Genomic DNA, 21,351 nt, shown 5'->3' with positions numbered 1-21,351 from the left:
ACAAATTCTTTAGACCTTAACTATGTAAGATAATTGTAAGGATACCAAATAAATGTCTACATCGATATTTCCTTTATTCTTTACAATTTTCCTCACCCCTACGACAGTACCTGGTCGACTCCTGTCCGGTCATAACATATCGCACAGATAGAGTGCTCTATATCCGCCGCACGCAATTCGAAATGCTCCACCGGATCATTTGTATCAACTACAACGACGCCGGCGGACAGGACGCCACCTCTCGCTATGATTTCTGCCCGCTTTATGATATGCTTCGTGGAATACAAACTAACTTTATACAATATAGAGTTTTGTTATAGAAATATGAAGTGGGAATTGTATTTGTAACAATTGATATTGAATGGATGTACGTAAATGGATAGTTGAAAAAATATGTGAAAACTCGTCTGAATTGAAAAGTTCACAGTACCATAATTATTATTAACTTGTAACTACAATTGGTTGAAAAAAAAAAGAATGCACGTAAGGTTCACACGCGATTGAAGTAAAACTTATTTGCTACTGTACAAGATGGCATTTAAGTAAAAATAAATACATCATATAACAATATTAAATAATGTTTATTAGTAATATGGTCACAGATCTCTATTCACATACGCGACGACTAATCACAATTGACCCGTATAGAAATTATATTATCGAGAGCGAATGACGAATCATTGAATCACGACTCTTATCTTATCTGCCGAAACGCACTTCCGTTGCATTTGTACGGATTTACACCCAGTCGCGCCTAAAGAAGTTTTACTTCAAAAATACAGACTAATTGTACGAGTTTGATATATCAGAAAAATTATGTTAACTCGTTTGATATTGATGGACCACTTCTGCCGCACAACAGACCAATGTTATGGAAAGCCCATGTTACGCTTTAGCTATGCTGCTGAATTATACTAAATACTGTCAAAATGCCATGTATTTGCTACGCATTCAGGCGTTTTACACATAAACTTACTTCACTTGTATGTTATGAAGCTGGGTCAGAAAGATCTTCTATCTAAGATTGTTTTTTGACATCTGTGCGGTTTTTAGGCTAGGTTTTCTATCTGACGACCTGAGAATACAGTAACCAGATGGCTTTTGACAATACTTAGAACGATTTAGTATGGAAAGTTCTACATAACATAGCCTTCCCATAACATCGGTCTGTTATACGGTCCATAATATTGGATGAATACGAAATATTGGAATTTCGTAGTGATATCATTACGATTTTAAATTTATATCACTGAAACATGAAATGGGGTAGAGTAGGGCTTGAAAAACCGCAGGTGAAAATATTCACCACCAATAGTTAAAAAAAAACAAGTCAGGTTTGGAAATATTTAACAACAATGTTTGAAAGCAGAGGGCAAGAAATATGTAACCAGCCATCGCCTTAAATCAAGCAATAGGAATACTTGCTATCAGGAAAAAAGGCTATATTTGAAAATCTATAATTATTTTCAATCATAACAATTTATCAAAAGTATTTTTTCGTTGTAAGTTTTTTTGGCTGTGAGCATTGTTGTTTAGTTTACGAGACCATAACATAATTTGTAATTATACGTTATTTAATTGTATCATGATTGTCAATTTTAAGTTAGATTCAACAGTTATATTTTATATAATCTCTATAAAAGCTTACATAAGCACCACCAGAACTTTCACACTGGCAAAGGTGTAAGCAATTAAAAATAGTGAATTAAAAAGTAAATTAAGTTAAAAATGCAATTTCACAAGAAAAAAATTGAATTAATAGCTATTTTAATTTTGCTGATGTATATTTCTGACGAAATACAAGATCAAGGTTATATTCAATTTTATAACCAATTTATATTTTGAATTGGTTAAACAATGTAGCTATTATTTTGTTAAATTCCCTCGAAATTAAATATAAGACATTGGATTGTTTGTCTCCTGGCCTTCTCATTTGTATAATGTAATTCAAATAATTTATTTCAATTAAAAAAAAACTATTTTAAATATTGTTACTCAGTTATCCTCAAAGGTATTTATTTTAAACTATTCGTATAAACAGGAAGAGTTATCGAATATTATAATGTAAAAATTATTTCGGATTTTTTAATTAAAACAAGGTACTTAAAATGAATTGTTAATTCATAAAAATTCTAAACAAGCGGTGCTGCCGGTTAATTTTAATTATTATCGCAGCATAAAAATATAAAAACAATGTAAATTATTTACGAAATTTATTCAAAGCGTAAAAGTCTGTATTTTCGGCAGGTGTTCGTTGTTCATGGACCCGTTTTGGTTGAGTAAAAAAGTATTTGTTGCGATTTTACATAATTTATGCTAACAAAATCTCATCTTACGCCTGTCCCATCCATCAGGCGTGCATTACACGAGCTCTCGGTATCAAATTCAATCCGCATACATTTCTTATGGACAAACGAATGCAAAGGTTTGGAAAGAATAATTTAAGATGGATCTTGTTCTTATACATTTTTTAAAAAAACGATTGGAATGCGTAATATTTTACTTTACTTATGTTGGAAATAATTCAATTTTTATTTTGCTTAAGATGGGTACTGCTTGCAGATATATTTTCGCTTTTTTGGCATAGTGATGAAAAAAAAATAACAAAAACTAGTTGGTATTGGTGTTTAGCCTTGAGGCAAGTTACATGAATTTCCTGAATTGTGTAAATAATCGACTTAATCAATAATAAACAAATTAATCTATGAGTGATTAGTGGTATTCCGAGTGAATTTATTACACATAATTGAAAACGAAAGAACAAATTAACTCGGAGTATTTTCTAGAAGCAAATTTTCGATTTTTATATTTAAACCAGTTTCCGTAAGACTATAATGGTTTATTAATACCAAGTACTCGTTATACCAAGTAAATCGTCTAATTTTAATTTTAACAAACGTCAACAAAACTACTCATTTTCTCAAACTTTCATGAATTTTTAAAATTAAACTACTTGTCGTAATGCCGTAATATTTCAGTAAGTTCTATAAGACCATGATATACATCCCCAAAGAAAGTTTCATAAAAATCGGCTTAAAATTTTTTTTCAACAAGAGAAGGGCTCGGTAGTTTTTCACCTAAAACTAATCAGTATCATTCCCAACTAATATCTTTCGAACTTTTTTTGAATTTTAAAAATCGATTCAGAATTGCGAGCTAAAACGTGGACGAAATATTTGGACGCTTGAAACGTCGAGAAAACATAAAATTAGCGAATCGGATTTTTTGATGAAAGCATAAACTTCTCCTGTGGGAAGTTAATTGTAGCTGATCTAAAAAAAAGTGGCACAACCGTACACCGTGCCTATTATTATAAATTTAAATTTTCTCTGCCCTATATAAATTCACAGTCAAATCTGATGCTTGTCAGGATTTATAATTTCTCTGCTATCAAAATATGAAGCAAGCAAATCAGTTTTAAGTTTATTTTGATAAAAATTCACAAACCTTTCATTTAGTTTTTATTACTAAATGCAAACTTCTAATATCAACATTTTCCATTAATGAAATCTACATATTATTTGCTCTAGAAGCGCGTTTTCAAAGTCCATTACCATAATTCTTTAATAAAAGCAACATTTTTACCGAACGTAAACAAACTCTGTACTACATTACACTAACCCTTTGCCACTTTGCTTCACAAAGAGCATCCAGGGAAGGTAATTTAGTATTTATCATATTCCTATTTATATTATCCCCATTCGAAACCCGCTGTTGGTCGTTAAATATTCATGACAGTAAAGTTTGTACAATGCCTAAGATAAAAATCAAAATTGCTGTACTAAGTTTTAAAGACGGAAGCTTCTTTTGAAGGAACTTCCGGAACGGTTGCGATAAAGAAATTAGTATTTTTCAGGGCGGACATTAATCTTAGTGATATACGCATGTTTTTACTTGGACGTATCAAAATGAGTTTATGAGGAGAAACAAGTGTAAATTATACGTATCAGTTGGAATACAATTTTTGAAAGTTGTAGCAAGATAGAGGATGTACGTTATTTATTACTGACGTGTCATCTTATCCTTAAAGTGCGATTTATATACAATTTTCTATAAAAAAATTATTTGATTGTCTATAAATATTTGCAAATGCAAATACATTTATTAACTTTTACTTATGGGCATACTGATATTTATAAATATCTAGCAACCCGGGCGAACTCCGTTTCACCACCAGATGGTTTCATTTTATGTAACATTTCGTTTGGTGATTAAAAGATAAAGAAATAACTTACCTGCTGTTAAAATTGATTAAAAATTTGCACAATACACGCGATTGATTTAATGGTTTCCAATTGAAATGTTAAAAAACGAATAACTTATTTTTTTTTACTTTTTTGCACAATTTCACAGTGAACACAATGCCGGTTTGTCACATGAAATTAACTGACCAGAGAACAATGAGTAGTTGTCAAACAAATGAGTGGCAGTCAAACAAAAAATATTAGTTAGCAGTATATGCTAAGTATCAAAAATGACGCTGTATGCAAAAAAAAGAAAAAGTGTTTTCCGCTTTTCTGTTGAAACCTGCCTTAAATTTTCTTTGCTATAAACCTCACGGAGCCCGAGACCTTTCCAACGAATGCAAAATCGTCGAAATCGGTTCGTGCGTTCTGGAGTCGACAGAAAGGAAAACCGACTTATTTTTATATGATAGATTTTATGTATTTACTAATATTAAATGAATTACAGACTAAATGTAAGATGTATTTTGTCTTATAGCAAGTTTCCGGTATGTATAGGTAATCGACTTATATTAAAAAAAAGTATAATTTGGATTAATAGCACAGTCCAAGTAAAGAAGAATACTTCATTAAGCGCTCCAACTCCAACAACAGTATTGGGTAGTCCAATTTAATTTTGGCCAATTATATTGTAAACCCCATACTAAATATATCACAAAAAATAACACATATGAAACAAGCAACTATCTGACTATATTTAGTAAAATTCCCAGCAGATTCATCATTTCAGATTTTTTTTGCTGTTTTTTTTTTTAAATTTGCCACCTGGTTCTTTTTACTCCATAGAAAGAGTAAAAACGTAAAAGCAAACATATCCATTGTATTATTTTTAATTATAAAGGGATTTTATTACAAATATTACAAAATATTAGTAACATTATTAAACCAATGCGAAATATAAAATTCATGAGTACATTTTTTAAAGAGATAAAACTGTATATAACCTTGATCTGGTAATTCGTTAAATATAATCATCAGTACATTTGGAATAATTATTTATTTGACTTGCCTATTGCAAAATTATTTCTTTTTTAACTGAAAAGTCATTGTTATTTACTATTTCTTATTGTTTACATCTTTGTCAGGGTTAAGGTTTATTTGGTTCTTTTTACCTCACACACATATTAGCTGTTATAGAGATTATATAAACAAAACTGTTGAATCTTATAAATTAATATATTTTATAAAACATTTAAATAAAGTAGTCTTAAAATTATATTGAGATCTGATAAATTAAACACCAGTGCATACATTCAAAAAAACTAACAACGAAAGAAAATACTTTTGCTATGGATTTTTAAACATTATTGTTTTTCCGTTAGATGCGTCGTAAAAATCAAGATAATGGTTGGTTATACATATTTTTCCTCTACTTTCAAATATTGTTGAACAAAAATTCTTAGTTTTACTTGTTTCTGAGATATCGGTGATGGACCTTTTTACTCGCAAACCTTCAAGTCTTGCTTCACTCTACATAATTTTAATCCTTGTATTTATTTTATTTTAAATATTTTCACCTACTATTTTATTGTCACATAAGCAGTTGTAATTATGAGATCTATATCATGCATAAGTTTATCTCAATAGATTGCGTTGTAAAATAATTGTATTAAATTTACAAAAAATGTCTTGAATTGGATACAAATTAAAGATGTTTCGCTAGCATAATTATAAAGTTATTTATATAAATTATAACAATTTATCTATCACTTATAATTCTTTTAAAAAAATACCGCAGCCTCTAGAAATTCGCACCGTGACGCATTGTGTGCGAACGAACGTATGGGCTATAAATTAAATACAGAATCAATCCTCAACCCACTGAGAGAGTAGAGCATCAGCTATTCTTACTTGAGCCATTCAACACCCATCTTCTATTTTATTGCAGATAACGCTTTCTCTTTCCAAGCAACCCTTCTATTCGCAACCCATTCCCGGACACACTTCGCGCCGTCGAAAATAGAGATTGTCAAACCCTGAAAATGAGAAAAATGTCTCAGTAATATACAACTTCTTTCTTCAATTTTTTTTATTAATCTTGATCAGAATCAGTGGGAAATTTTAGTTTATTTTATTTTAATTTTTGGTTTTAATAAGTATCAATTTTTATAGAAGCAGCAAAAGTAGGCTTCCTATATATACATCTATTTATTTTATTTTTATTATATTCACATGCTTGTTTTCTGTAATTTTATTGTTTTTTCGTAGGGTTAGTTATAGTAATATCAAATAAATCTAATTTATTTTTGCCTATCTTTACTTTTTAAAGTCTTGTTCAGATTTTAGCATACTTTAGATAAAATGGATGTACTATCTGAATGTGATGTGTAGTTTGTATGCATGTATGTGTGGATACAAATATTTGTCGATTATCTCGAGACCACAGATTAACCGATTTGAATAATTTAAAAGGTATTCGACTTTTATTGATTAGAAGACAAAAAACAGCTATTTAGATGGGCAAAAAGTGCCATAAATTGCTTTTTGAGGAAACCTATCGTTCAATTTGAATAATTCAAAAAACATTTCACATGTATTAACAGAATGAAGGAGTCATGCAATTTTTGAAAAAGTAAGACTTTCTCGCTTTCAGGAATGTAATAAAATAGTTAAAAAATGACATTTGGTGATGAAAAGAGATTATTAGGCATATGCACATCAAATTATTAGATATTTTATAAAGATTTTAATAGCTATAAATTTTGTTTACACTTTTATTGGTTCTGTGCCAAGATTTATAATGTTTACTGCAACGCGGTGCTTCGATATTTTATCTGTAAAACAACTAAGCAACGCTATTACTTAAATAAAATTAAATTTTCAGAAAAATTTAGAACACAAAAAATAAACTAGTTTCATTTTTTTTTTCAGAATCTTTGTGCAAAGCTGAATCAGATTGTTTCAAGCGATCAAGATGTGGTGAGTGATATTTTGTTTTATCTTCAAAATAATGGTAGATTTTCACCTAAAACTAATTAGTATCATTCCCAACTAATATCTTTCGAATTAAACGAAAAGTTTAACACTTTTTTTCCAAATTATAAAGAAATCGCTCGTGTGATCGTCGCACAAAACTGAGAAACGATAATCCGAATCGAGATACATTAAATGGCTTTTAAAGTTCTGAAATCGGTTCAGTCGTTTAGGTCTAATTTTGACAAACGCCAAAAAAACGATAGTAATTTTTGCAAACTTTGACGAATTCTTAAAATTAAACGACTTGTCGTAGGGTCGTAATATTTTAGTATGATCTTTAAGCCTATGCGTTCTACCGTCAAAAAATAATTCATGAAAATTACAAGAAAACGGCCCGGCCGATCTTTACCAATAACTAATCAGCACGATTCCCAACCAATATCTTTTGAACAGTTTTTGAATTTTCAAAATCGATTCAGAATTGCGGGCTAAAACGTGGACGAAATTTTTTTCACTTTTCTGCAATTACAAAGAAACGGCTTGGCTGATCGTCGCGCAAAATTGATAAACGCTAGTCCTTATCGTGATACATTGAATAGCTTTTAAATTTTTGAAATTGGTCAAGCCATTTTTAAGAAATTGTCGAATTACGGCAAAAAATCTGTTCACATACACATACACACACACACATTTATACTTTTTCCAAATTTGGTCTCATTCGATTCAGAATGGCTTGAAACGCCGAGAAAACATAAAATTAGCGAATCGGATTTTTTTATGAAAACGTAAACTTCTCCTTCGGGAAGTTAACAAATATCAAAATAGTCAAATTTTTTTAAAAGTTTCAAAATTGTCAAAAATGTAATTTTTCCAAAGTTCTCTAAAAGTTTTAAAGTGTTCAAAAAAATTAAATTAGGGTTCAGGTTCCAGCAACTTGCCTTAAGGCACGATGTCATGCATCACTTGTTTCAATTATAAAATACTTTCGTATTTTTCTGTAGATCCGACTTATTGATAAAACTATTTGTTGTTGATTATACATGGAATTATATATGTATTTTTGTTTATTATATTTTTAACAGCAATCAGAACCTTACGTCCTATGAACTGTTGGGTTGAAACTTCTCCTTACTTCGTATTTTTAGATGGTAACCTAATGGTTAATCCATCCATATTTGATGATTTTTGTTATTAGAATTAATCTAATAGGGCTGACTTTTTTATTGGTGCAGCAATGCCGGGCAAGGGCTATTTTCACTTGGAAACGTATTGCTATCTATATTTCCAAGTGAAAATCGTTGTCACTGCTGCCTGACAACAGGCTGCTCGAAGTGGGTATCGAACCCGGGATCTCTGAAACAAGTTCCGTCGCTCTTAACCGCTTACCTACGGGCGAGCCCCATATATGTAATTAAGCAAAATTATTTATGAACGAAGTTATCAGAAACTCTTAACAAAAATTTGTGTTTTCACTCTAAATAGGTGATTTTCAGCCAAGTTTTGAGAATCGTTTCCTCGGACGCATTACAATTTCGTCACGTACAGTCCATTTCCGCGTCTCTCACAAGGGGCCGAAACCCACTATCCTGGATCCTTACGTGTATATAAAATAGAATAGAATAGAATCGAATAGAATAGAGAACTCTACCTAAACACATTCGGCAATGTGTGGGTAACAGTGTGGTCGTAAGTTGGCCAGTGGATAGATATTGGTTATGTATTGGCTTTAGTAATCTATTAGCCGCGATAACGTGTCTGCTGGGATTCATCGATTTTGGTACGGTTTACGCTTGTGTACTATTCAGATTCAGATTTTGGCTCAAGCTATCTCTAATATATATTCCGAGCTTGTACATTCAATAACTAATTCAAACAATTGTTACAAATTGTTAAACTGGAAATGGTGTGCTACGGTTTGGTCTAATTAATGGAGCTAAAATTGATTGTAATTAACAACAATCAATTTGTAGATTATCGTAAAACCGTTATCTCTGAAGAAATAGTTATTGTTTCATAAATTCAGGAACAATGTATTTATATTGGGTACTACTGCCCCAGGATTTTCCATCATCATTTCACACGGCAGTGCCGGAAATGGGCTACTTTTTAATCTAGCTACATTTTCAAATAAAAATTATTTCCATATTATGGTTATTGGAGTTAATTTTTATCAATTTTGTTCATTTAAACTTTGGTACCACAACCAAAAATAATTCTAGGATCACAGTAAAAAGTAATGGCACAATTCAAATTTTCAAGAATTGAGTCGTTTTGTTGAACTATGAATTTAAAATTTTTAAAATCGGTTGACTTTTGGAGGCTCTTACTTAAAAAGGTTTGTAAAATAATAAAATACTTGATAAATTTATTATTGAAAAATTTTCAGCAAACTATAAAAACTTAAAAACCTAAAAACCTAGAAATGATCTATTTTCTAAGTAATTTTCATTTGAAACTACTATAAAATTAATTTATAATTTGATATATATATACTTCTGATTATGTAATTACTATTTATACATTTTCATAATAAAATTTAAACTAGTGGGATGCATGGCATCGTGCCTTAAGGCAAATTGCTGGAACTTCCCGTACCGTAAAGGAATGTTCAAAGAATATTAAATGTTTTCAAATAGACTATTATAAATAAATACTGTAACATTGTCTAATGTTTATAAGAATTATATAAACTAAATTGCAAAGTTGAAATTATTTGTTTAAACTATATTAGAACTTTAGTCACAATTTTTGAAACAATTTTTTTTTTCAAAATCAATTATTTTGTTAAAACAAGCAGAAAGTTCTTTGAATCATTCAAATTGGACGCTTAGATCTCTCAAAAACTGCCATTTTTTGCACATTTAGCTCTGTATCTTCGAAATGGATTGGCCTGCTTTTGCCAAAAACTATTCATCTCTTCTCCTAATCATTACAAATTGAATGTTTTTAGATCATTCAAATCGGATGCTCCGTTCTCTCAAAAACTCGATTTTTATTTTCTGCACTCTTTGCTCTTTATCTCCGTAACTGCTAGACTTGTCTTTGCCAAGAACTAAACAGCACATCTTCCTATCAATAGGGATCGAATATTTTTGAACCATTCAAATCGGTTAATCCGTATGCCCGAAAACGTGGCTGGAAAATTGTATCCATACTGCATACATACATACCCACATACACACATCCATTTTTTCTGAGGTATGCCAAAATGTTCAGAACCCTTCAAAACGTCGAGAAATGCAAAAATTTTCAATTTCGATTTTTGGACGATTACAGTAACTTATCCTACGGGAAGTTAATAAATTGTATCTGAAACATACTCATTTCGATAAGAGTTTATTATACTAGAAACATATGCATACAACTAATCGTTTTATATTGAAATTTGAAGAAAAACTAATTGATATCATACAATTCAATTTCAATCAATTTTAATATTTATCAGTGTAGTTTATTATCATAGTATTTACAAGTGATTATAGACTGATATATGGTGGTGTATTTTTATCTCTATTTTTGATTAAATTTTATATAAATTTCGAATTAATATCAATACTAGAATATGTACTTACTACAAATTTATGAATACATAAATCTGAATATATTAATTCAATTTTAATCAATTTAAATATTTATGAGTGTAGCTCCATTGCTGGAGCTACACTCCATTTATAAATGGCAATAGAATATTTTAAAGTTTATTCATAACATCAATTTAGTTAAATTTAGCAATAATTTAAAGTTAATACGAATGCTAGCATATTTTTACGTAATATATAATGATGAAAAATATTTTGAGCTGGCAATAAATAACAAAATACTAGAACATCATTTATCTATTAAATGACCACATATATTTTAAAATATGTCATTTCATATAAATATATTTAATTTTTTGCGCATAATATTCCCTCGCCTTCTCTCAATATATTTATAACGCTTATTAAACTCCGAGAGAAACGAAACTTCAACCACCTCCTCCCTATAGCCATTTATATTAAACTGAAATTATTAATAACGAAAGTACTTCTTCGCGTTCAGTAGGTCAGTAAAAACTATTAGACGCAGTTTTTCACATAAGAAAATTCATATAAAATTACGTTCCTATTCCAAGGCATGGTATCGTGTGCCGGAACGATCCACTATTAGATCCGGCAAAAACTCCGGCGTCGGGTGAAGCAAACTTTAATATAATGGCTGGCAGGCCAGACAGAGGCACTCATTCCAGTTATAATTGAACAATAGAATATTGTTAAGGAATTCTAACAATTTTGTAAATGATTATGCTGATGGAAGAAGTTGTTTGATAGTTTCTATTATTATGCAATACTTATGCTATTATCTTAGCGTTCTAGATGACATAAGTATATATATACTACACTATTCTCAAAAATCTATACTTCACAATTAGTATTAGCTTAAACATCGTCTATATTTATCCTTCTCACATTGAGTTTTTCATAAAACAGTGTGTTCTAAAATATTTCATGAAATTATCGATAGAATTATATTTATTAGTTTCAAGTTTATCTATGATATTAAGTTATTATATTTAGAACTCCTTCTATTGAAGCATTCAGCATATAATCACCTCTACAATCTTTTTTTTTTATTTTAACGTTCGGAAGAAGAAGTTGCTAATTTTGTTTTCTCGACATTTTAAAACATTCTAAATCGTTTGAGACCAAAATTAACTAGTGGAGTGTATGACATCGTACCTTAAGGCAAATTGCTGGAACTTCCCGTACCGTAACAAAATGTTCGAGGAATACTGAATGTTTTCAAATAGATTATTATAAATATTGCAACATTGCAACATCTAATATTTATAAGAAATATATAAACTAAATTGCAAAGTTAAAATTATTTGTTTAAAGTATATTAGAACTTTAGTCAGAATTAAAACTGAAATCTTAATTATTTCTGATATACAAAAAAAAAAATTATACTTTTTTTTTCAAAATCAATTATTTTGTTTAAACAAGTTGAAAGTTTTTTGGATCATTAAAATTAGACGCTTACTTCTCTCCTGCCATTCTTTGCACATTTAGCTCTGTATCTTCAAAATGGCTGGGCCTACCATTGCTAATAATCACTTCTTCCAATCATTACTAATTGAATGTTTTTTAGATCATTCAAATCAAAAACTCGATTTCTATTTTCTGCACTTTTTGCTCCGTATCTCCGTAACTGCTGGACTTGCCTTTACCAAAACTAATCAGCACATCCCCCCATCAATAGGAATCGAATGATTTTTAAATCATTCAAATCGGTTGATTCGTGTGCCCGACAACGTGGACGAAAAATTGTATCCATACATACATACACACACACATCCATTTTATCTGAAGTATGCCAAAATGTTCAGAAACCTTTAAAACGTCGAGAAATGTGAAAATTTTCAATTTCGATTTTCGGCCCATTACAATAACTTACCCTACGGGAGGTTAAAAATGTAGGTGGACCGATTCTTGACTATTCGACGGCATTTTCTCAAATCCGCAAATTATTTCATTTATCCTTTTGATTTTCAAATTACCAAACATTAAATCAAATTAGAAATTTGAAAATTGCTTAATTTATTTCCGAATGTTCTATAAATTTTTTTAATCAAATATTTTAATCAACTTGGAAAAATATTTAACCTCTCGCTTGTCGTTCGCAAAATATTCGCTTAAAACCATTTCAATTGTAAAAAGTTTTTTTTCAAATCGAAAAACTCGAAAACTATTCGAACTAAATTTGTAATATTTTTGTAGCAGCTTTCTAACTTTATAGTGAATATATACTCTGTAAATGTCAGCTAAAACTTTAAAACTTTATTGCCACAATGTTAGGAGCTAAATCTGAATTCTTATTGTTTACATATTTGGAACCGATTCTGCCGCAAAATAGACCAATATTAGGTAGGGGCTAAGATACGTACAGTTGCTCATATAAAATGGTACTAAATACTGTCAAAATGCGATGCATTTTGCGGTCTGGCGTTTTACATATAAAATTCGACTTAACTCATATTATATTCGACATATGTTATTAAACCACATCACAACGATGCAGTTATAATAACTAATAATTTTTTTTTACTTTTATGCGTTTTCTTGGATTTTATCTACCACATGACAATTTGTACTATTTTGTATGGGAAGCTTTACGTAACATTTGTTTATTTTACGGCGGAATCGAAACCCCTTAAAGAAGTTCAAGCAAAATGCCCTTAAAACTAATGCATTATCTGTCTCACTAACTTCTAATGATTGTTCAATAAAAAAACTTGACTCCGGCAACCAGTCATAAATATTATAAAAAATATTTATTCAACTATAAATTTAATAAAACTATAATGCCACGATATTTCTCAATTTACAAATGAAACAATTTAAATAAACGATAACCATCGGGCAAGTTCTGTTCCGACTTTAAAAACTTCTGTATAGTTAATGCGACTGATTAGTTAATTAACGCTACGCTTTCGCCATATTACGGACTTCTGAAATATGCATGAATTTTAAAAACGTCTTCAGAACTCCAAATACTTGTTTTTACATGTAGACCTTGTAATTTTCTCTCTTATTTGCTCCGTTGAATTTTCTTAACATTATCCACCTGAGCTTTCGTGTGACCGCTCAAACTTATGGACGCTTTCTAAGCTTTTTCCCTTTTCGGGGTGAGCTTTATGAAGCTAAGAAAATTCTTAAATATAATTTAACTGAGTACTCTCAGATGGAACCGAATAAATTTAGGTAATGTCGTACTTACATAAAACAGCGTGAACCACGGAAAATTTTCAGTGTTATGGTTTTCTGGATAAAGTTAGGTACAACATAAAATTCCCCAAATTTATTGATAAGTTTTATTTTATTATACTTTATTTTATGACTATTAAACTTCTTATATAGTTCCGTGCTTAATCTCAACTCTTAAAAAATACATTTTAAATAAGTTTATAATTCTTATTATATTTTTCCATTTCTAGCACCAACCGATGTTGTATAAGTAGAAGCATAACCAATAACATTTGCATTATGAGTTTTCTTGTTCGAAGCTAAAGTTGTCAGTTCTTAACTAGATAACTTTAATCATATGATCAAATATTGTACATACTACGAGCATTTCATTTGAATGTCTTCCAGAAGACTTTCCAGTAAGTAAATGCATTTGCGCATCTCATAAATTTAAATTAGATTGCACATATGTACTTAGTAGTTGAGCACTAGCAAATTCCTTCTTTATTAATTGTTTGTTCTGAAAAATTGAAGATAAATGTTTGATAATTAATATTTAATCTATATTTTTGTAAAACATATCTAATAAAATTATTTAAATTATTAATTTTTGAAATATTGATATTATTATTATTATTCTTTAAAATTGATCAAAATATTGTTAATAACCATCAATTGCGTTTAGCATTAACCTAATTTTATTCAAAACAAAATTTAATGTTTGTGAACATATATTTTTGTAAAAATTCATTTTGTGCACAAATTTCAGTTTTGTGCATTTAGTAAATTTTTGAAAAAACGTTGAATGTGTTGCTCTATATGTTTTATTCCAAACGTTTTTTTTTGCTAATCAATTATTAATTTATTTTGTTACGTATCACTCTTAATTTAACTGCAGTAGTAATACTTTACTAAATTAAATAATTATTAAAAACATAATTAAATATAAATCAATAGTTCAAAAATAGTAGTCAAAAAATTTCAATGTTCACCACAGCTCGCCACATTTTTTTCTTCAAATTGCATTAAATTATACATTTTCTACTATTTAATTATATAACAAAACTAAACCAAATACCTACTCTAAAAGCATAAAATTTTCTCTTTTTATAACATTGCACTATATCTGGTATTCGTATCTGGGCAATGTTCATTAGCCAGATGCTATCATACAATTACTTCATAATCGATAGGTGGGTTCTCGAGTCGAGTTCTGAATCGAACTTAATAGTATATTCTGCTAACGTTTAACTGGAAATTATCGAATCGATTTGTTATAAAATGAAAATCGAAGAAAATGAAATATATTAATGTACTACTTGCCCGCAGAGAAAAATTTAACAAGAAAAAATTATAGATTGAGCGCTTAAATTATAGTAATTGGTTGATTTTATTTTGTGAAATTTATTCTAAAGTAAGCACTCAATCTTCAATCTTAACAATGAGGGATTTTATTTTTATTTATAATTTTTTATGTTTGGTTCAATTAATTTGGTAAGCTTACTTTGTGCAATTTACTTCAAAATACTAAGTGTACAATTCTCCGATAAATTAGACTATAAGATTGCATTGTTGTGGCAACGCTATGATACAGTCCTTTCTTTATATAAATTTGTAGTAAAAATTGTCAAAATGCTATGTATCTGGAGTACCGTCAGGAGTCATCGATATAAAACCTAACCTAGAATATCAACAAACGTCAAAAAAAATGCTATCATAACTGCATATCACTGATATGCCATGATAACACCTACTTTAATTAATTAAACAAATCTATCTGAAGATTGGGGCGTAACATAGCGTTGCCATAACAACCCAATGTTTCGGTTCATTGTATTGAAGAATCGGCACCTAATCTTGAATAGCAACGCTGAAGAAGTCGATTTTATTTTTCATGACAAATAGAATATTTTATTTTAAATATGTGATTGAGAGCAAATGACGAATCATTGGTACTCGACTCTGCCGTAACGCACTTCCGTTGCATTTGTACTGATATACACGCTAGTCGCATCTAAAAAACTTTTATTTCAAAAATTTATACTACAAAATTAGTATTAGTTAAAACATCGTCTGCATTTATCCTCCTGATACCGAGGTTTTCATACAACAGATCACATGGTGATCACATATTATAAAGATTGAGAACCTTTATTTGATAATTAATATCGATCATGTTTATTATCGCTGAGTTTTTGTTAACAAGAAACATGATCTAACCAATTTTATTCTTTGTTTTATTCTAGAATAAAATCTTAAAGGCGTGTTTGACTGAAGGCACGAGATTGTTTTGAAAGTATACTTTTTGCAAATTATACATATATATCTAAAATACCCACATTTTTTATAGATTCGTTAATAAACATAAACTTATGAAAACTTTTTATGAAAATTATGAAAACTTTTTATGAAGCAAATATGCTGATGTTTTATTCTATATAAATTGTATTGCAATTCCAGCTTGTGCCTTCAAAAAAAAATCAAATAAACATCATAATAATATTTTATACACCATGATGTTTATAGGAAAATTTATGAAAACCTATAATAGAGTCTATAATAAAAGTATTCAGGAATCTGATACAATCATTAGGTTAATTATTATTATGCTTTTACATTCCACAAATTTCATTAATTCGTTGCAGCACATTCTACATAATTAAGCACGTTCAAAATAACTCCATCGTATCAGTTTTATGAATAATGCAGAGAACTGTTAATCTTCATAACTTTGCCGTACGACAATATGCACATAATTTCAACTTAAGTTCCCATGTAATATTGCTATCCGCAGAATTAGATAAAATTTATTATAAAAGTTAGGATCGTGCATGGCCATGCTCGATGGAAGAGAGACTTACTCGCAGATTACGTTTCGAAAGTACTTTTTATCTCGTTTTGGAAGTGGTTTATTTAAAGAGAGATTTTTAAAAGAAAAAAAAACGTGAAAAAAATTACAGCTGAATTTGATTTGTTATAAAAAGTGGCTCAAGAAATAGAAAAATTCAATCTGTATTGGATTTTTTATGACCCCAATATATTAGTTTGTACAATTATTTTTACGATACGGGAAAAATTCAACTAGATATGCAATGCACATAAGGTTTCAAAGTGAGATTTTTAAATTTGTAGTAAAAAATTATTTATATTTATGAATTTATTAAAACTGCACACAAATACATTTTCAATGAATATAAAATATCAAAATTTTATAAAAATTGGCATAGTACTATCGTAGGACGTCCTTTTTTATTACAGTATTGTCATAACGTTGTCTATTGCAGTATTGCCGTAGCATCTTCGTAGCATCTTCGTAGCACGTTGTAGTATTGTCATAGTACTACGTAATTCATTATAGTATTGTCGTAGTACGTCGTATGTTCATTGTCTACTAGTTTATTACATTTAAGTTCATTGTAGTATTGTTATAGTAACTTCTAATTCATTGTAGTATGACGTAGTTCATTGCAAAACTCTAGCATCTTTGTGGCACGTTGTAGTATTGTTATAGTACTACGTAGTTTATAATAGAATTGTTTCGTAATTTATTACATTGATGTCATAATAGTATCTTTCAATTCATTGTAGCATTGTCGTAGTACCCTTTAATTCATAGTAGCATCATCGTAGTACGTTGTAATATCGTTGTAGAATGACGTAGCTCATTGTACTTTATCGTAGCTTCGTCTTAGTATGTTTTAATTCATTGATGTATTGTCGTAGTACGTTGTAGTATCGTCTGAGTATAACTGCAATTCATTGTAGTTTTGTTGTAGCACGTTATAGCATTATAATAGTACTACATAGTTCATTATAGTTTTGTTGTAGTACGTCGTTATTCATTGAATTAATGTCATATATGTCGTATGTTTATTGTCCACTAGCGTAGTACCTTTTAATTCATTGTAGTATTGTCGTAGTACTTTTTTTATTCATTGTCGCATCGTTATAGTACGTTGTAGTATCGTCTTAGTATGACGTAGTTCATTGTAGTTTTGTCGTAGCATCTTCGTAGCATGTTGTAGTATTGCCATAGTACTACGTAGTTCATTATAGTATTTTCGTAGTACGTCGTAATTCATTACATTAATATCATAAACGTCGTAAGTTCATTGTCTACAAGCTTTAATTCATTTTAGTATTGTCGTAGTACTTTTTTATCCATTGTAGTGTCGTCGTAATACGTTGTGTATGACGTAGTTCATTGTAAATTTGTTGTAGCATCGTCGCAACACGTTATTGTATCGTAATAGTACGACGTAGTTCATTATAGTGTTGTAGTAGTACGACGTAATTCATACGAACGTCGTATTCTTTTAATTCATTGAATTATTGTCGTAGTACCTTCTTATTCATTATAGCATCATCGTAGTACGTTGTAGTATCGTAATAGTATGAAGTAGTTCATTGAAGTTTTGTCGTAGCATTGTCGTAGCACGTTGTAGTATCATAACAGTAGGACGTAGTTTATTATAGTATTGTCGTAGTACGACGTAATTCATACGAACGTCGTATGTTTATTGTCTACTAGCGTATTATCTTTTAATTCATTGAATTATTGTCGTAGTTCCTTCTTATTCATTATAGCATCATCGTAGTACGTTGTATTATCGTTTTAGTATGACGTAGTTCATTGTAGTTTTGTTGTAGCATCGTCGTAGCACATTGTTGTATCGTAAAAGTACGACGTAGTTCATTATAGTATTGTCGTAATACGACGTAATTCATACGAACGTCGTATGTTTATTGTCTACTAGCGTATTATCTTTTAATTCATTGAATTATTGTCGTAGTTCCTTCTTATTCATTATAGCATCATCGTAGTACGTTGTAGTATCGTTTTAGTATGACGTAGTTCATTGTAGTTTTGTTGTAGCATCGTCGTAGCACGTTGTTGTATCGTAAAAGTACGACGTAGTTGATTATAGTATTGTCGTAATACGACATAATTCATACGAACGACGTATGTTTATTGTCTACTAACATAGTACCTCTTAATTCATTGTAGTATTGTCGTAGTACATTGTCATTTATTGTAGCATCGTCGTAGACTTTGTAGTACCGTCGTAGTATAACGTAGTTCATTGTAGTTTTGTCGTAGAATTGTCATAGCACGTTGTAGTATCGTCGTTGTATAATATAGTTTATTGTAGTATTGTCGAAGTCGTCGTAGTTTATTCACTACTATTCGTTGTAGTATTGTTATAGAATCGTGGTGGTACGACGTAGTACAATGCAATATTTTTGAACTACGTCGTCTACGTTGTTTATTGTAGCATTGTTGTATTCAGTCGTAGTTTATTGTCGTATTGTAGTCAGTTGTAGTTTATTTTTTTTGTAGTATTGTCGTAGTCAACGTAAATTACTGTCTTTCTTCGTCGAAGTTTGTAGTTGTACTATGCAAAAATATTATCAACTTACCTAATTTTAAAAACATGACAATGAAATTCAAACATCATTTATATTTAAATTAATACGCATTTACCTATATCTCATTAAATTCAAATTCATATAAAAATATATGATCTGACACCTTTCTGAGTAATGAGAATATCAGCAATAAGAAAATAATTCAAACATGAAACAAGTTCTAAATTGAATATCTTAAATTATATAAAATTGTATTGAAGTACCCTAATAATTTCGTTTAGACCAATACTGCGAAAGAAATTTCATTTGCTAATGGTTTTGGAAGGACAGACATTAAAGGCGTCTTGGGCTCTGACTTATATTAATATAAGAGGCGGTGTTTTTATGTTAGTACACATTTGATTGCATTTGTCTTGTCTTGTGTTTTGTATGCTCCCATTATGAGCAGGGTTTAAAAATTATATAAAAATAAACCAATATTTTATCTTTCTCACTACAAAGTTTTAATCGATAGTAGTAACTTATTGATAATATCAATTAAAATTAATTTGATTGAAACAATATGCAAAAATCTTTCCAGATCAAATCATTTGTATTACAATGCAGTAATTTTAATTCATTTATCTCAATTAATAGAGATATACAATAACAATGAATATGTATATGCAAAACGTAAAAATTCGGATGGTTTGGGCTTGCATTATTGTATATAAAATAGGTTTTTTCTACAATTATCAGTTTATTAAAAATTATAATTTTAACGTTTTCAAGTATATTTTACATGCTGTTGATTTTTTTAATGGGCAACGACCTGAAATATCCCATTCCACTCTGATTTTAATTAGTGTTAATCAAAGTGGAAGTAATATGAAACTTGTGGTTTCTTGTTTACATTCCCATAAACTTATTTTATTATGAGAAAAAATTATGGTGACTTTGAAATTGATACTGTAAGACTTTTGTTGTTCGTGTTCACAAGTATGTAATTTATTTGAGATTTTTAGAGAAAACTAGTTGTATTTGCTTGTTATATGTAATTAATTTCAGTTATTGATACTTATATAAAGTAAAAATTTAATTTAAAGTGGAAGTTAATCACAGGAATAATCAAAATGCATACGTAATTACAATTAACATACAAATAGTAAAAGTACTAGTATCTACCAATAATAGTGATAAATAAATTATTTGATCTAAATTACTATTTATTACCAAAGATCGGAAACTGTGCAGTTGTTTTAAGGTTGAAATGGTGTGATCTCTTCTATAGAACTTTATTATATTTTATTCGCTTCGTGATTTTGATAGATGAGCTTTTTACCTCGCTCGCAATCTTGTCATCTAATGTTTATTAATTTATGACTACTTTTCAAAATAGTAATTTTATTATTCGACTTCGAATTTCAAAACACTGTGTTTTTGAACCTCTTCCTTTCATCTTTTATCATTGTCTGTATTTCATTTCATAGCCCACATAGGAGCCCCAGAAAAATTTAAACATGCAACAAGTAAAATATAATCACATTTATATTATTGTGTGTATTCAAATATTTTTACCTCAAAAAATTTTTTTTGGCTTTTTTCTGTGGTTTGGGATAATTGCTAAATTGGGAATACAATGATGTAAAATAATTTCGTTGTTTAACCCTTATGCTATACGTAATTCGATTTGTAGTCAATTTTTATAATCGAAAATTATTTATTCCCTCCTGAAAACCTGAAAAAGCTCATTTCATTTTCAACAAAGCAATTTTACCAAGCAGCATTCGATTTTTCTATTATTTTCTCTATTATTCCTTAAAATTACTATGGATATAGTTGAACCATCATTGTTATGTACATCGATTACCAACAATGTAAGTCAATATTCTTTCGCAAAGTTCAGATAAAGCAAATAAGGAGACTAATTTGTTCACCAACAATGAACATCGATGAATGAGTCTGATATTCAATAGAGCAGAGAAAAGAAGAACTTCCATCGCTCATTGTTCCATCAGCAACGATGTTGGGTTTTATAAATTATTTATATAGAATATCGATACAATGAAAGGATTTGATTATGAAAAAAAATGAAAGGAGAATGATTAAAATATTTC

The 21,351-nt window shown here is 29.5% G+C and overlaps 1 pseudogene; it reads left to right on the top strand.

Annotated features, from left to right (window-relative positions):
* Positions 1-21,351, top strand: part of LOC113363307 — a 177,831-nt pseudogene that overhangs the window by 33,407 nt on the left and 123,073 nt on the right.

The sequence above is a fragment of the Ctenocephalides felis genome, unplaced genomic scaffold (genome assembly GCF_003426905.1).
Source record: "Ctenocephalides felis isolate EL2017-DRISC unplaced genomic scaffold, ASM342690v1 CF-g0.4_SCAFFOLD_00845, whole genome shotgun sequence".
Classification (NCBI taxonomy): Eukaryota; Metazoa; Arthropoda; class Insecta; order Siphonaptera; family Pulicidae; genus Ctenocephalides; species Ctenocephalides felis.
The sequence above is the reverse complement of the archived record's forward strand: the minus strand, read 5'-3'. Positions and strand labels throughout refer to the sequence as shown.